Consider the following 14818-nt stretch of genomic DNA (forward strand, 5'->3'; position numbering starts at 1 on the left):
CAATCCATGAGAATGATTCGCCCCCTTTTGCTATTGCTGTCGGTTACATGGTGCTTAATTTGGTCCGACGTGTATGTGTGATGTGTGGTTTTCAACAAGAGCTAAAGCTCGGATCTGCCAGGACAATATTGGACAATCATGCTGTGCTTGTTCCAGACCTGTATCAAGCCTTGTATCCATGAGAATGATTAGCCCCCTTTTGCTATTGCTGTCGGTTACATGGTGCTTAATTTGGTCCGACGTGTATGTGTGATGTGTGGTTTTCAACAAGAGCTATAGCTCCGATCTGCCAGGACTGTATAGGACAGAAGAAAGCAATACTCTGCATAAGAACTGGTTTGCTGCAAACAAGCTGTGCTTGTTCCAGACATGTATAAATCCTTGTAACCATGAGAATGGTTCGCCCTGTTTTGTTATTGCTGTCGAGTACATAGTGCTTAGTTTGGTTTGACGTGTATGTGCTTTCGCCCCAGTACATGGCCAATACATGAGAATGATTCCCCCCGTTTTACTCTTGGTGTCGAGTACATGGAGGGTAGTCTAGTCTGACGTGTATGTGTGATTTACCACAGGACATGGCCGGTTAGCTCAGTTGGTCAGAGCGTGGTGCTAATAACGCCAAGGTCACGGGTTCGACCCCCGTACGGGCCATGATGTGTGGTTTTCAACAAGAGCTATAGCTCCCATCTGCCAGGACAATATTGGACAGAAAAAAGCAATTCTCTGCTTAAGAAGTGGATTGTAGCAATCATGCTGTGCTTGTTCCAGACCTGTATCAAGCCTTGTATTCATGATTAGCCCCCTTTTCCTATTGCTGTCGAGTACATGGTGCTTAGTTTGGTGCGACGTGTATGTGCTTTTGCCCCAGTACATGCCCAATCCATGAGAATGATTCGCCCCGTTTTGCTATTGCTGTCGAGTACATGGTGGGTAATCTGGTCCGATGTGTATGTGCGCTTTACCACAGGACATGGCCGGTTAGCTCAGTTGGCAGAGCATGGTGTTAATAACGCCAATGTCATGGGTTCAACCCCCGTACGGGCCATGCTTTGTGGTTTTCAACAAGAGTTAAACCTCGGATCAGCCAGGACAATATTGGACGGAAGAAAGCAATTCTCTGCTTAAGAAGTGGTTTGTTGCAATCATCCTGTGCTTGTTCCAGACCTGTATCAAGCCTTGTATTCATGAGAATGATTAGCCCCATTTTGCTATTGCTGTCGAGTACATGGTGCTTAGTTTGGTCCGACGTGTATGTGCTTTCGCCCCAGTACATGGCCAATAAATGAGAATGATTTGCCCCGTTTTACTATTTATGTCGAGTACATGGTGCTTAGTTTCGTCCGATGTGTATGTGCGTTTTACCACAGGACATGGCCGGTTAGCTCAGTTGGTCAGAGCGTGGTGCTAATAACGCCAAGGTCACGGGTTCGACCCCCGTACGGGCCAAGATGTGTGGTTTTCAACAAGAGCTAAACCTCGGATCGGCCAGGACGATATTGGACGGAAGAATGCAATTCTCTGCTTAACAAGTTAGTTGTCGCAATCATGCTGTGCTTGTTCCAGACCTGTATCAAACCTTGTATCCATGAGAATGATTAGCCCCCTTTTGCTATTGCTGTCGGTTACATGGTGCTTAGTTTGGCCCGACATGTATGTGCTTTCGCCCCAGTACATGGGGCGTGGTGCTAATAACGCCAAGGTCACGGGTTCGGGCCATGGTGTGTGGTTTTCAACAAGAGCTATAGCTCCGATCTGCCAGGACTGTATAGGACAGAAAAAAGCAATACTCTGCATAAGAACTGGTTTGTCGCAAACAAGCTGTGCTTGTTCCAGACCTGTATAAATCCTTGTAACCATGAGAATGGTTCGCCCTGTTTTGTTATTGCTGTCGAGTACATGGTGCTGAGTTTGGTCAGAAGTGTATGTGTTTTCGCCCCAGTACATGGCCAATCCAATAGAATGATTTGCCACGTTTTGCTATTGCTGTCGAGTACATGGTATTTAGTTTCGTCCGATGTGTATGTGCGTTTTACCCCAGGACATGGCCGGTTAGCTCAGTTGGTCAGAGCGTGGTGCTAATAACGCCAAGGTCACGGGTTCGACCCCCGTACGGGCCATGATGTGTGGTTTTCAACAAGAGCTATAGCTCCCATTTGCCAGGACAATATTGGACAGTATTGGTCCTTAACAAGTGGTTTGTCGCAATCATACTGTGCTTGTTCCAGACCTGTATCAAGCCTTGTATTCATGAGAATGATTAGCCCCCTTTTGCTATTGCTGTCGATTACATGGTGCTTAGTTTGGTCCGACGTGTATGTGCTTTTGCCCCAGTACATGGCCAAAAAATGAGAATGATTTGCCACGTTTTGCTTTTGCTGTCGAGTACATGGTGCTTAGTTTCGTCCGATGTGTATGTGCGTTTTACCACAGGACATGGCCGGTTAGCTCAGTTGGTCAGAGCGTGGTGCTAATAACGCCAAGGTCACGGGTTCGACCCCCGTACGGCCCATGATGTGTGGTTTTCAACAAGAGCTAAACCTCGGATCAGCCAGGACAATATTGGACGGAAGAAAGCAATTCTCTGCTTAAGAAGTGGTTTGTCGCAATCATGCTGTGCTTGTTCCAGACCTGTACCAAGCCTTGTATTCATGAGAATGATTAGCCCCATTTTGCTATTACTGTCGAGTACATGGTGCTTAGTTTGGTCCGACGTGTATGTGCTTTCGCCCCAGTACATGGCCAATAAATGAGAATCATTTGCCCCGTTTTGCTATTGCTGTCGAGTACATGGTGGGTAGTCTGGTCCGATGTGTATGAGCTTTCGCCCCAGTACATGGCCAATCCATGAGAATGATTCGCCCCCTTTTGCTATTGCCGTCGGTTACATGGTGCTTAATTTGGTCCGACGTGTATGTGTGATGTGTGGTTTTCAACAAGAGCTAAAGCTCGGATCTGCCAGGACAATATTGGACAATCATGCTGTGCTTGTTCCAGACCTGTATCAAGCCTTGTATCCATGAGAATGATTAGCCCCCTTTTGCTATTGCTGTCGGTTACATTGTGCTTAATTTGGTCCGACGTGTATGTGTGATGTGTGGTTTTCAACAAGAGCTATAGCTCCGATCTGCCAGGACTGTATAGGACAGAAGAAAGCAATACTCTGCGTAAGAACTGGTTTGTTGCAAACAAGCTGTGCTTGTTCCAGACCTGTATAAATCCTTGTAACCATGAGAATGGTTCGCCCTGTTTCGTTATTGCTGTCCAGTACATAGTGCTTAGTTTGGTCTGACGTGTATGTGCTTTCGCCCCAGTACATGGCCAATCCATGAGAATGATTCCCCCCGTTTTACTCTTGGTGTCGAGTACATGGTGGGTAGTCTAGTCTGACGCGTATGTGCGCTTTACCACAGGACATGGCCGGTTAGCTCAGTTGGTCAGAGCGTGGTGCTAATAACGCCAAGGTCACGGGTTCGACCCCCGTACGGGCCATGATGTGTGGTTTTCAACAAGAGCTATAGCTCCCATCTGCCAGGACAACATTGGACAGAAGAATGCAATTCTCTGCTTAACAAGTTGGTTGTCGCAATCATGCTGTGCTTGTTCCAGACCTGTATCAAGCCTTGTATTCATGAGAATGATTAGCCCCATTTTGCTATTGCTGTCGAGTACATGGTGCTTAGTTTGGTCCGACGTGTATGTGCTTTCGCCCCAGTACATGGCCAATAAATGAGAATGATTTGCCCCGTTTTGCTATTACTGTCGAGTACATGGTGGGTAGTCTGGTCCGATGTGTATGAGCTTTCGCCCCAGTACATGGCCAATCCATGAGAATGATTCGCCCCCTTTTGCTATTGCTGTCGGTTACATGGTGCTTAATTTGGTCCGACGTGTATGTGTGATGTGTGGTTTTCAACAAGAGCTAAAGCTCGGATCTGCCAGGACAATATTGGACAATCATGCTGTGCTTGTTCCAGACCTGTATCAAGCCTTGTATCCATGAGAATGATTAGCCCCCTTTTGCTATTGCTGTCGGTTACATGGTGCTTAGTTTGGCCCGACATGTATGTGCTTTCGCCCCAGTACATGGGGCGTGGTGCTAATAACGCCAAGGTCACGGGTTCGGGCCATGGTGTGTGGTTTTAAACAAGAGCTATAGCTCCGATCTGCCAGGACTGTATAGGACAGAAGAAAGCAATACTCTACATAAGAACTGGTTTGTTGCAAACAAGCTGTGCTTGTTCCAGACCTGTATAAATCCTTGTAACCATGAGAATGGTTCGCCCTGTTTTGTTATTGCTGTCGAGTACATGGTGCTTAGTTTGGTCCGAAGTGTATGTGCTTTCGCCCCAGTACATGGCCAATCCAATAGAATGATTTGCCACGTTTTGCTTTTGCTGTCGAGTACATGGTGCTTAGTTTCGTCCGATGTGTATGTGCGTTTTCAACAAGAGCTAAACCTCGGATCGGCCAGGACAATATTGGACGGAAGAATGCAATTCTCTGCTTAACAAGTGGTTTGTTGCAATCATGCTGTGCTTGTTCCAGACCTGTATCAAGCCTTGTATCCATGACAATGATTAGCCCCCTATTGCTATTACTGTCGATTACATGGTGCTTAGTTTGGGCCGACATGTATGTGCTTTCGACCCAGTAAATGAGAATGATTTTCCCCGTTTTGCTATTGCTGTCGAGTACATGGTGGGTAGGCATGTGCCGGTATGAGATTTTGACGGTACGATAACCATGAGCAAAAATACCGCGGTTTCACGGTATTGCAATTATAGCCCCCCAAAAAAGGACTTTTTTTTTCCAGACCATAGTTGCAAATTGGAACATGAATATATTGTTAAAATAAATAATCAATAAAAAAATATTTGAAATAAAATTAAAATAAATATAACTTATAGACTATACTCACAGCCACAGCTCAATTTGCACAAGATTACAGCAAGAACAAAATAATTTCTATAAAGTAAAAACACTTCTGAATAAAAATTTTTAAAGATTTATACTGCATGATATTTTTTTGAGGGTGGAAAAGCTTAAGTGAAGTTTCGCCATTTTCAGCCACTGTGTCAACTCTAGTCTACATGATGTCATGCCTTTGTGTTAAAAAGAACATAAGGAATTCATAAGTTAGGTAAAAATGTATAAGTTAGTTAAAATGACAATATTGTTGTGGAAAGGTTTCATCAAAAAAAAAAAAAAAAAAAAAACACATTGGGAGTGAGACCTTACCTTGATCCAGCAAACGTGGATTTGTGCTTAGGGCAAGACCATCGTTCACAATTCGCGATCTTTGATGCTATCACTTTTTCCCCTTCATTCAAGCGAATCAAGCTTGTTTTCTCACTCTGCGGCTGTAACACTCAACGAAGTTGCTCTCCCAGCTGAGCCTAGGCTAACATTCATCTTTGTAAGCTTTTACTTAGTTTGTATATTGAATTTGAAAGGAAAATGTGTGTTTTGTTTTTAGCGAACTTTTCCCATGGTGCTAATCTGTGGAAGCTACTCACATGGAAAAATCTAATTGTACAACATTATAAATGTATTCATTTTGTATATTAAACTTACCACGATTTGAGAGCTCAATAAATTGAAGAACAGTACGCCTTATGTTTGGAGTAATTGTTTTTGGGTTAGCTGGCTGTGTAGCCGATAGCGTCACTCTCACACACAGCAACAAACGGGAGGGGGTGAGCGCTGCTGCGCCAAGCCGCTTCTGGCTGCATTTTTGACACAAGAAAAATAGCGAATACTGTCCTACGGTCTGACGGAAAATTTTAGTGGTTTTGAAACCGCGACGTTTTCACACCACGGTAAACCGTGAAACCGGTAACCGGCACATGCCTAATGGTGGGTAGTCTGGTCCGACGTGTATGTGCTTTCGCCCCAGTACATGGCCAATCCATGAGAATGATTCGCCCCGTTTTGCTATTGCTGTCGAGTACATAGTGCTTAGTTTGGTCTGACGTGTATGTGCTTTCGCCCCAGTACATGGCCAATCCATGAGAATGATTCCCCCCGTTTTACTCTTGGTGTCGAGTACATGGTAGGTAGTCTGGTCTGATGTGTATGTGCGCTTTACCACAGGACATGGCCGATTAGCTCAGTTGGTCAGAGCATGGTGCTAATAATGCCAAGGTCACGGGTTCAACCCCCGTACAGGCCATGATGTGTGGTTTTCAACAAGAGCTATACCTCCGATCTGCCAGGACAATGTTGGACAGAAGAAAGCAATACTTTGCTTAAGAACTGGTTTGTTGCAGTCATGCTGTGCTTGTTCCAGACCTCTATCCATGAGAATGATTAGCCCACTTTCGCTATTGCTGTCGACTACATGATGCTTAGTTTGGTCTGACGTGTATGTGCTTTCGCCCCAGTACATGGCCAATAAATGAGAATGATTTGCCCCGTTTTGCTATTGCTGTCGAGTACATGGTGGGTAGTCTGGTCCGATGTGTATGTGCTTTCGCTCCAGTTCATGGCCAGTCCATGAGAATTATTCGCCCCGTTTTGCTATTGCTGTCGAGTACATGGTGGGTGGTTTGGTCCCACGTGTATGTGCATTTTATCACAGGACATGGCCGGTTATCTCAGTTGGTCAGCGCATGGTGCTAATAACGCCAAGGTCACTGGTTCAACCCCCGTACGGGCTGGGGTGTGTGGTTTTCAACAAGAGCTAAACCTCGGATCAGCCAGGACAATATTGGACGGAAGAAAGCAATTCTCTGCTTAAGAAGTGGTTTGTCGCAATCATGCTGTGCTTGTTCCAGACCTGTATCAAGCCTTGTATTCATGAGAATGATTAGCCCCCTTTTTCTATTGCTGTCGATTACATGGTGCTTTATTTGGTCCGACATGTATGTGCTTTCGCCCCAGTACATGGCCAATAAATGAGAATCATTTGCCCCGTTTTGCTATTGCTGTCGAGTACATGGTAGGTAGTCTGGTCTGATGTGTATGTGCTTTCGTCCCAGTACATGGCCAGTCCATGAGAATGATTTGCCACGTTTGACTATTGCTGTGGAGTACATGGTGCTTAGTTTGGTCCGACGTGTATGTGCTTTCGCCCCAGTACATGGCCAATCCATGAGAATGATTTGCCCTGTTTTGCTATTGCTGTCGAGTACATGGTGGGCGGTCTGGTCCGATGTGTATGTATGTGCTTTTTACTGCTAGGCATGGCCGGTTAGCTCAGTTGGTCAGAGCATGGTGCTAATAAAGCCAAGGTCACGGATTCAACCCCCGTATGGGCCATGATGTGTGGTTTTCAACAAGAGATATATCTCTGATCTGCCAGGACAATATTGGACAGAAGAAAGCAATACTCTGCTTAAGAATTGGTTTGTTGCAATCATGCTGTGCTTGTTCCAGACCTGTATTAAGCCTTGTATCCATTAGAATGATTAGACCCAATTTGCTATTGCTGTCCAGTACATGGTGCTTAGTTTGGTCCGACGTGTATGAGCTGATCAGCTGACTGGAGGCTTCTCAAAATACAACAACAGTTAAATGACCAGGGCCGTCACAGGGACCACTGGACTAATTAACTGCACTATATCTGTTCTAAATTAGATGTTAATTAATACTGTAACGCTTGCAAAAATTGGCAGAGGAATGTTGCTTCATTGCTCAGCACAGGAGTCTAGGTCACTTTTCGGTCTTTATTTTTGTCCGCACCCACCCAGCTCATGCACCTCACAACTATATACAATGGTGGTGTAGTAACCCACCAATGGGAGCGCCGCGTTGTGGTATCAAACGCACTAATAAAAGTTTTGCGTTGTTGTATCGAACGCACCAATAAGAGCGTAAGCGTTGCCGTATCAAGCGCACCAATAGGAGTGTCCAGCTGACACATCACTGCGGCGCTGACAATAGTCCTAGTGACGCTAAAATACGTTTCCATTTAATTTCCATTGAATTTTCTGCAGTGAGTTTGTGCAAGCAGTGCGCGATTGCATACATGCCCAGCTTACAGAGAACATTGACTGCCATCCCTTCCACTTCAAACAGATTGGATGTCTACGAGGGATAAACATTTTGTAATTCACAGCAGAAGGATCAAAATAGCTTATTTTTCGGTTAATTTGTCATTTTGTAGAATATCCTAGAATGATGTCCTGACCCATGGATCAATAATTGTTGTATTGTCATATCGTGAGATCATCGTTATCGTGAGCCTGTATCGCAAATTGTATCGTATCATGTATTACCAAGAGGTTCCCACCCCTAAAAGAGTCAGCATCAGTATCTTGATAAGCCAAGACTAACAAGGCTCTTGTTGGTTCCCGTCCCATGTATTAACAAAGAAATCTAGCTTCCAACTCCAGGGGGAATAAAATGAAACCTTTTACACAAACCGCTTCGGGCCGACATGAATGAGCGCGCTGTACTTTAACAACACTGGTTGCATTGAGCAGAGGTTGACTTGGAAGGTTTCACACACTCCAATCCACACTGTGAATAACTCACACTTTTTTACATTCAATACAAGCACACTCATAATATGTAGTATACCTCATGAATGGATACCTCATACACCATCAGACATAGATTTACCTAAAAATTATGTCAATGGTTTGTGATACGTTTGTGCTGGCTTGTGCTGTAAAAACTTTTGTTTGTGCTGCTATCATTTTTGAGATATTAAAAATTCTTTTATAGGTGGTTTATAACTGGTGTTCATTTGTTTTTTGAGATCATCCACAGTCCCCCCCCCCCCCCACGCTGTTTAACCCGAAAATATTACCTATCGTTTGTGCAGTGAAAACTATCCTTTGTGCTACTACGGTTTTATAGATATTAAACATTTTATTTATACAAACCCATTTTTAATAACTGCAAAACTTTTGTAGCACAAATGAAACTTTTTACAGTACAAACCAGCACAAACAAAACGGCACCATTGCGGTTCCATTCCACCGTAGATGAGGGGGCTGCATAACATCATCACTAAAATTAAAAGTTGAATAGCTACAAAACCGTTGAAAATTTTTACAGCACAAACGAAGCACAAACAAATATAATAAATTTCTGTCCGACAAAGTGGATCTTGGTGGATTGAGCAGATCACGAAAGTGGAGAGGACCAGGTGAGTATTCAAACATTTTACCGAAAACTGCTTTTAACAAGTGAAAAATGATGTTTTTCCAACTGAAACAACTCGGGATTAGACCAAAAATTCGGCGCTGAAAACCTTTGGCCAAAAATAGCTCAAATTGCATCTTCGGTTTTCAGTTAAAAGACAGAAAGTTTACCACCTAATAGTGTGAAGAACCGTAGACTTCTTGTGATGACGTCATCAAAACACGGTGAGAAGTAAAACTACTGGCTCACATCCAACATTCTGCGGTTTGGAAGTATTTTGAAGTATCAAAGAAAAATATAAATTATTTATGGAGGAAAATATAATAAATTTGCTTCATCGCTGTTACAGGCGCGTTTTGAAGTTACTTTCCATTGATGTCCGGCGCCACATTGCGAACAGTGCATTTGAACTCGTGCATGAGTATTGGAGTTTAATCAAGCGAACAGTATACAAATGATATTGAAATGCATACATGTGCATTAGCTGTGGTTTAGTACAATACGTTTATAGCATGACCACTTCCTCTTTATGTCATATTTATTTTCCCGAGACATCCACACCCCCTCTGCCAGTCGTCATTTAATCCGGCCGTTAGCGACTTTGCTCGGCTTCGTCGCCGCTAGAACTCGGCCCACTCGCCTGGCTCTCGATCAATTCGAATTGTTGCACATGAAAACACAGTGTTATTTTAAGGAGTAGGAGAGATTGCAACAGCCATGCGTTTTTTGTTGTTGTTAACGACATTTCCAGACAAACGTACATCGAGATCTCATTTAGCTGAGCAACTGGAGGTGTGAGAGTCATTTTTTGAGTGTCCCAAACTTCCAAGAAACCATATTTATCAAGGTTCCCTCGGCCGTGATCTGTGCGGACAGAATGCTATGATGAAACCGGCACCTCTACTATAGGATGCGTTCATAGTTTGCCACAAAACCGTCACTACTGCCGGGGTACAGCCTCCCATAGGGTTTCAGAATCAGCACCTTTCAAACTAAATTTCGCAAGCCTCTGGGGTTGTAGAACAAGATTCTTGCACCCTTTTAAAAGTCAAATTTAATGATTTCTAAGACATTTGTAAGGCCTTAAAATATAATATACACTATATAAATATATAAGAACAAAACATGTCGAACAGTTTCTGAAAAATGCTAATTTATTTTCACTGAAATAGAACTCATTCTACAAAACAACAAATAAACAGAAAAATAAGCTTTCATCCTTCTGCTGTGAATTGGAATGAGTCTACACTAGTAGACGTCCAATCAATTTGAAGTGGGAGGGTGGCACCGTTAATTCCCTCCCGTCCCTCCCACTTTAACCAGACTGGACATCGACGACTGTCAGTGGCAGCCAATGCCAGGCAACAATTTAATTTGGGGGCATTTCCTGTTGATTTTCGGTCATTTCCTTTCCCTGTTGACGCATTTACGAGCCACTTCCAGTTGATTTTGAGGTATTTACAAGTCACTTTCTGTTGATTTTGGTTTACTGAAAAGGGATTGACCCCAGAATGTCCCCAAATGAAAAGGCACTGAGTCAGATTCAACAGGAAGTGACCTGTAATTGCTCTAAAATGAACAGGAAGTGACCTGAAAATGCCCACAAAGCACTTGCTGTGAATGCTGTAGTTTCAGTGCTATTAATATCAATAGACGTCCACTCAAAATGAATTGGATGTCCAGTGCCATCAATGGGAACCGGTGAACCAACACTCTTCTTCAATTAATAGGGAATGGGACGTACTACGTCACTGTTTGGACGCGCCTCCATGCTGGCAATATGATTTACTTCCGGTTCGGCAGAGTCAATGCGGATTGTAACGTGTGGTAGTGCTAAGCTAACTCTTTCGGTGTTTTAGAAAGAAAATATGGGTGCTTATTGTTGCGTTACCGGGTGCAACAGCATCTCCTACGACAAAAAAAGGGGTTAGGAAAAATGGACTCACTTTTCACCGTTTTCCTGCATGGAGGACCAAATATCAGATCACGAAGGTACGACGGATGGCTGGATTGCAGCGGTTCGTCGGAAAAGCATTTCTTATGATCATATTTCTGCTGGAATGAGAGTGTGTTCCTGTCATCTCTACTCTTGTAAGTTGAACGATTTATCCACTTTTGGTTTCAATACGTTTTTCTTTTTTTACACCGTTGTGTAAATCTGCCTCGGTAGCAATGCTCGCCTACTACGACTCACCTACCTGTTGTGTTCCTAGGTAAACCTGCTGACAACACATCCCGATTTGTCACCATCTCTCTTCTTGGATCATTTGACAAAGAAAATTTGTTCAATGGAGTGGTTCCATTTGTCCTGTGTCGGACTCAAACAAGCCCCTGCTGCAGACGCCATCTGGGTCTGCCCTTCTCGTCGATGAACTGCGGGCTTTTAACTTGTGAAAATGCAAGAACTGTAATGCACATATTTATTCTGCCTGGCTATTTAACTATGGCCAGTGACGTATTATTATTATTATTATTTTTTAAACAACTTTGACAAAGACACGTTTCATTGTAATGTTGAATTTATATATTCTATTATTATTTTTAAATTATAATATTCTTATTTGCACTTATGGAGACTTTAGACTGTCAATTCAAATAGTGTTGGAAAAGTTGCAATACCTAAAATAGAAATGCAAGAACTGTAAAGTACATATTTTTACACCTTTATTTACCTAAGGCCACTGGATGTTTTTTAACTGCTTTGAAAAAATACAGGTTTTGTTGTGATCTTGTATTTATATAGTATATAGCTTTTTATAATGTATTATGTATTATAATATTTGCTGTCCCCTGCCAGAGTGTGGGCCATTTTGTACTAAAAGGATTTTAAACTGTCAGTTCAAATACTGTGTTGGAGACTAGTACTTGCAATACTTAAAATGGAAATGCAAGAACTTTAAAGCACATATTTATCCTGTCTGGCAATTTACCCAAGGCCAGTAAATAGTGTTTTAAACTGCTTTGACAAAGACACGTTTATTGTGATCTTGTATTTGTGTATTACTTATAATTATATAATATTTGCTGCCACCGTCAGAGGGTGGGCCTTGTTTGCACTAATTTAAAGATTTTAAACTGTCAATTAAAATATCGTATTGGAGAAATTGCATTACTTGAAATAAATCTATTGCAACTTATCAGTCCCAGTTCTTGTCTACAACACTGTCCAAAAATTGTCAATGCATATTCCAAATAGAATAACAAAATTAAGTCACCTGACTTTGTAATTATTACACCTGTTTATTATGAAGACCTGAAGTAAACAACAAGCAGTTACAGTTTGTCAAGAAGTTGTTCAAGTCATGTTTTGGTATTCATATTTTATTGACTTTTCACAACAACACTTGGGATCGTGTTTGTAAGAGCAGAGCAAACTGAAGTTTCAGCGTGCACTCTTCGCCTTTCCAACCTCTCATAACGCTCCGATGTGGTGCGCTTGACCTCAGAATAACCCAAGAAGAGATATGGTGACCAATCGGGATGTGTTGTCAGCATTTCATATGCAGGTTTTCCTAGTAACACAACAGGTAGGTGAGGAGGAGGAGGAGGTTAGCATTGCTACCAAGGCAGATTTACACAACAGTAAAAAAAAACAAAAACAAAAAAAACGTATTGAAACCAAAACGGATAAATCGTTCAACTTACAAGAGTAGAGATGAGGGGAATACTCTCATTCCAGCAGAAATATGATCATAAGAAATGCTTTTCCGACGAACCGCTGCAATCCAGCCATGAGTCGTGCCTTCGTGATCTGATATTTGGTCCTCCATGCAGGAAAACGGTGAAAAGTGAGTCCAGTTTTCCTCGCCCTTTTTTTAGTCGTAGGAGAAGCTGTTGCACCCGGTAACACAACAATACACACCCATAATTTCTTTCTAAAACACCGAAAGAGTTAGCTTAGCACGACCACACGTTACAATCCGCATTGAGTCTGCCGACCCGGAAGTGAATCATATTGCCAGCATGGAGGCGCGTCCAAACAATGACGTAGTACGTCCCATTCCCTATTGCAAAGTAAATAAAAACGAGATTGGCAATTTTTCCCGGCTGTGATTTATCACCACGTGCATGTGTTTGCACACTGCACACGTACGTACGTGTTTGCCCATTGATTACATATGAGGTGCCAGATCCTTTCACAGATGTTAATTGGTCATAAACACACTTTTGAAGTCAAGTTCAGAAATACGAAATTGTTCCACATTGTACAGCATTAGCAGTGCTACATTGAGGCTAATGTAGAAAGACAATAAACCAAGGGTCCCCAAACTATGGCCCGTGGGCCAGATAAGGCCCGCCCCCACATTTGGTCCGGCCCCCTGAATTTTTTTTTTTTCACTTGTGTTATTTATTTCCTGGCTTTTTCTGTGATGAACCCAGAGAGGGTGATTTGGTTATTATCTATTTAATTAATAGTGTTATAATTATATTATATTATATTATATTATATTATATTATATTATTATTATTATATTTATTTTATTTACTTTTGCTCCGTGAAGAATCCAGAAAGGGTTATTTGATTGTGGCTTTCTGAAAAACAATAAATTTTTAAATTTAGGCACTCCTGCAATCGTCACACTTTTTCTGTTACAAACTGACCCCGGCCCCTCATCAGAGAAGGGAAAAGTTATGTGGCCCTCACAGGAAAAAGTTTGGGGACCCCTGGAATAAACTAAAAAACGCAATCTTGGCGGTTAAAAGGTGACATTTCATACATGAAGACTTGTTGGTGTACAGCATTTGCAAATGATGCGAAAAATAGGAAAAATGTCCAACTTACACCACATGCGTAAGAAAAATACAAGTGTACTTTTTTTTACTGGTTGTAAAGGTTACTTTTAGCGGTTTAGCGCGTGTACATCTGGTTAACATTTTAAAATAAAAGCATGTCATGTTCAACATGTAAATGCAGATGTCTGCAGTCCAGGGCAAATGTCAAATGACTAACATTTTTTACTAGGAGCACAGTGGACCCCAACCTAAAAATTTTAGGGATGTAAGCAAAAGATTCAGGGGCGCACACTGTAAGTTGACATGTTTTCCTCTAATCTTAATAACTGTTTAACCGGTAAATACTTTCATCATAAATGCATAAAACTACAAACTTATGAACCTATATTTCCTTCTCTATCAGTATTGACATCAATCAGTATACTACTTAGAAATTAGGTTAACATGGTAATTTTGTTGTATTTCTGTCACTGTCTCCTGGCACTACAACCAATCGGCAACGGATTTATTGATTGACAAATCAGCTGCAAGTACACTGTCCAACCCGGAAATTGACAACCACATGCCGCACTCTGTCAACACGGAGGAGCGTAACATTTTAGCATTGTGCGACCAGCATATACTTTATGATACCTCTCGGCATGATTTCCAGGACATAAATAAAAAAGTATGGTAAGCTGTTGGCGCTCAAAAAAGTACAGACATTTTTAAAATGCCCCCCAAACTCATAGCAAATCAAATACGAGCGATGACGCACGGGCAGATCGTTAAAATCTGCTGCAAAAGTCCTACTTGAACGGGTGCAAGTAGATGAAAAAATTTACTTGCGTCGTGTCAAATCTTACGGGTGAAATGCCCCATTTAGGAGCAGTCTGGAGACCTGCTGTAGTCTCGCGTTTCAGATTCTACACTTATAGCTTTGAAATGACACCTTTTATGACATATCTGAAAAAAAATACAATGACTCATTCATTTATTCATCTTCTGAACC

General features: G+C 42.2%; 1 protein-coding gene and 8 non-coding genes across 9 annotated transcripts in view; 8 read left to right on the forward strand and 1 right to left on the reverse strand.

Annotated features, from left to right (window-relative positions):
* Nucleotides 1-14818, reverse strand: part of tgfb2 (transforming growth factor, beta 2) — a 158117-nt gene that overhangs the window by 61451 nt on the left and 81848 nt on the right. The window lies entirely within an intron of this gene.
* Nucleotides 578-651, forward strand: trnai-aau (transfer RNA isoleucine (anticodon AAU)). The gene has a single exon. It is a non-coding gene; the product is annotated as a tRNA-Ile (tRNA).
* trnai-aau (transfer RNA isoleucine (anticodon AAU)) lies at nt 973-1045 on the forward strand. The gene has a single exon. It is a non-coding gene; the product is annotated as a tRNA-Ile (tRNA).
* trnai-aau (transfer RNA isoleucine (anticodon AAU)) lies at nt 1373-1446 on the forward strand. The gene has a single exon. It is a non-coding gene; the product is annotated as a tRNA-Ile (tRNA).
* Nucleotides 2044-2117, forward strand: trnai-aau (transfer RNA isoleucine (anticodon AAU)). The gene has a single exon. It is a non-coding gene; the product is annotated as a tRNA-Ile (tRNA).
* Nucleotides 2436-2509, forward strand: trnai-aau (transfer RNA isoleucine (anticodon AAU)). The gene has a single exon. It is a non-coding gene; the product is annotated as a tRNA-Ile (tRNA).
* On the forward strand, nt 3416-3489 carry trnai-aau (transfer RNA isoleucine (anticodon AAU)). The gene has a single exon. It is a non-coding gene; the product is annotated as a tRNA-Ile (tRNA).
* On the forward strand, nt 6099-6172 carry trnai-aau (transfer RNA isoleucine (anticodon AAU)). Its single transcript has one exon. It is a non-coding gene; the product is annotated as a tRNA-Ile (tRNA).
* On the forward strand, nt 7187-7260 carry trnai-aau (transfer RNA isoleucine (anticodon AAU)). The gene has a single exon. It is a non-coding gene; the product is annotated as a tRNA-Ile (tRNA).

The sequence above is a fragment of the Corythoichthys intestinalis genome, chromosome 4 (assembly GCF_030265065.1).
Source record: "Corythoichthys intestinalis isolate RoL2023-P3 chromosome 4, ASM3026506v1, whole genome shotgun sequence".
Classification (NCBI taxonomy): Eukaryota; Metazoa; Chordata; class Actinopteri; order Syngnathiformes; family Syngnathidae; genus Corythoichthys; species Corythoichthys intestinalis.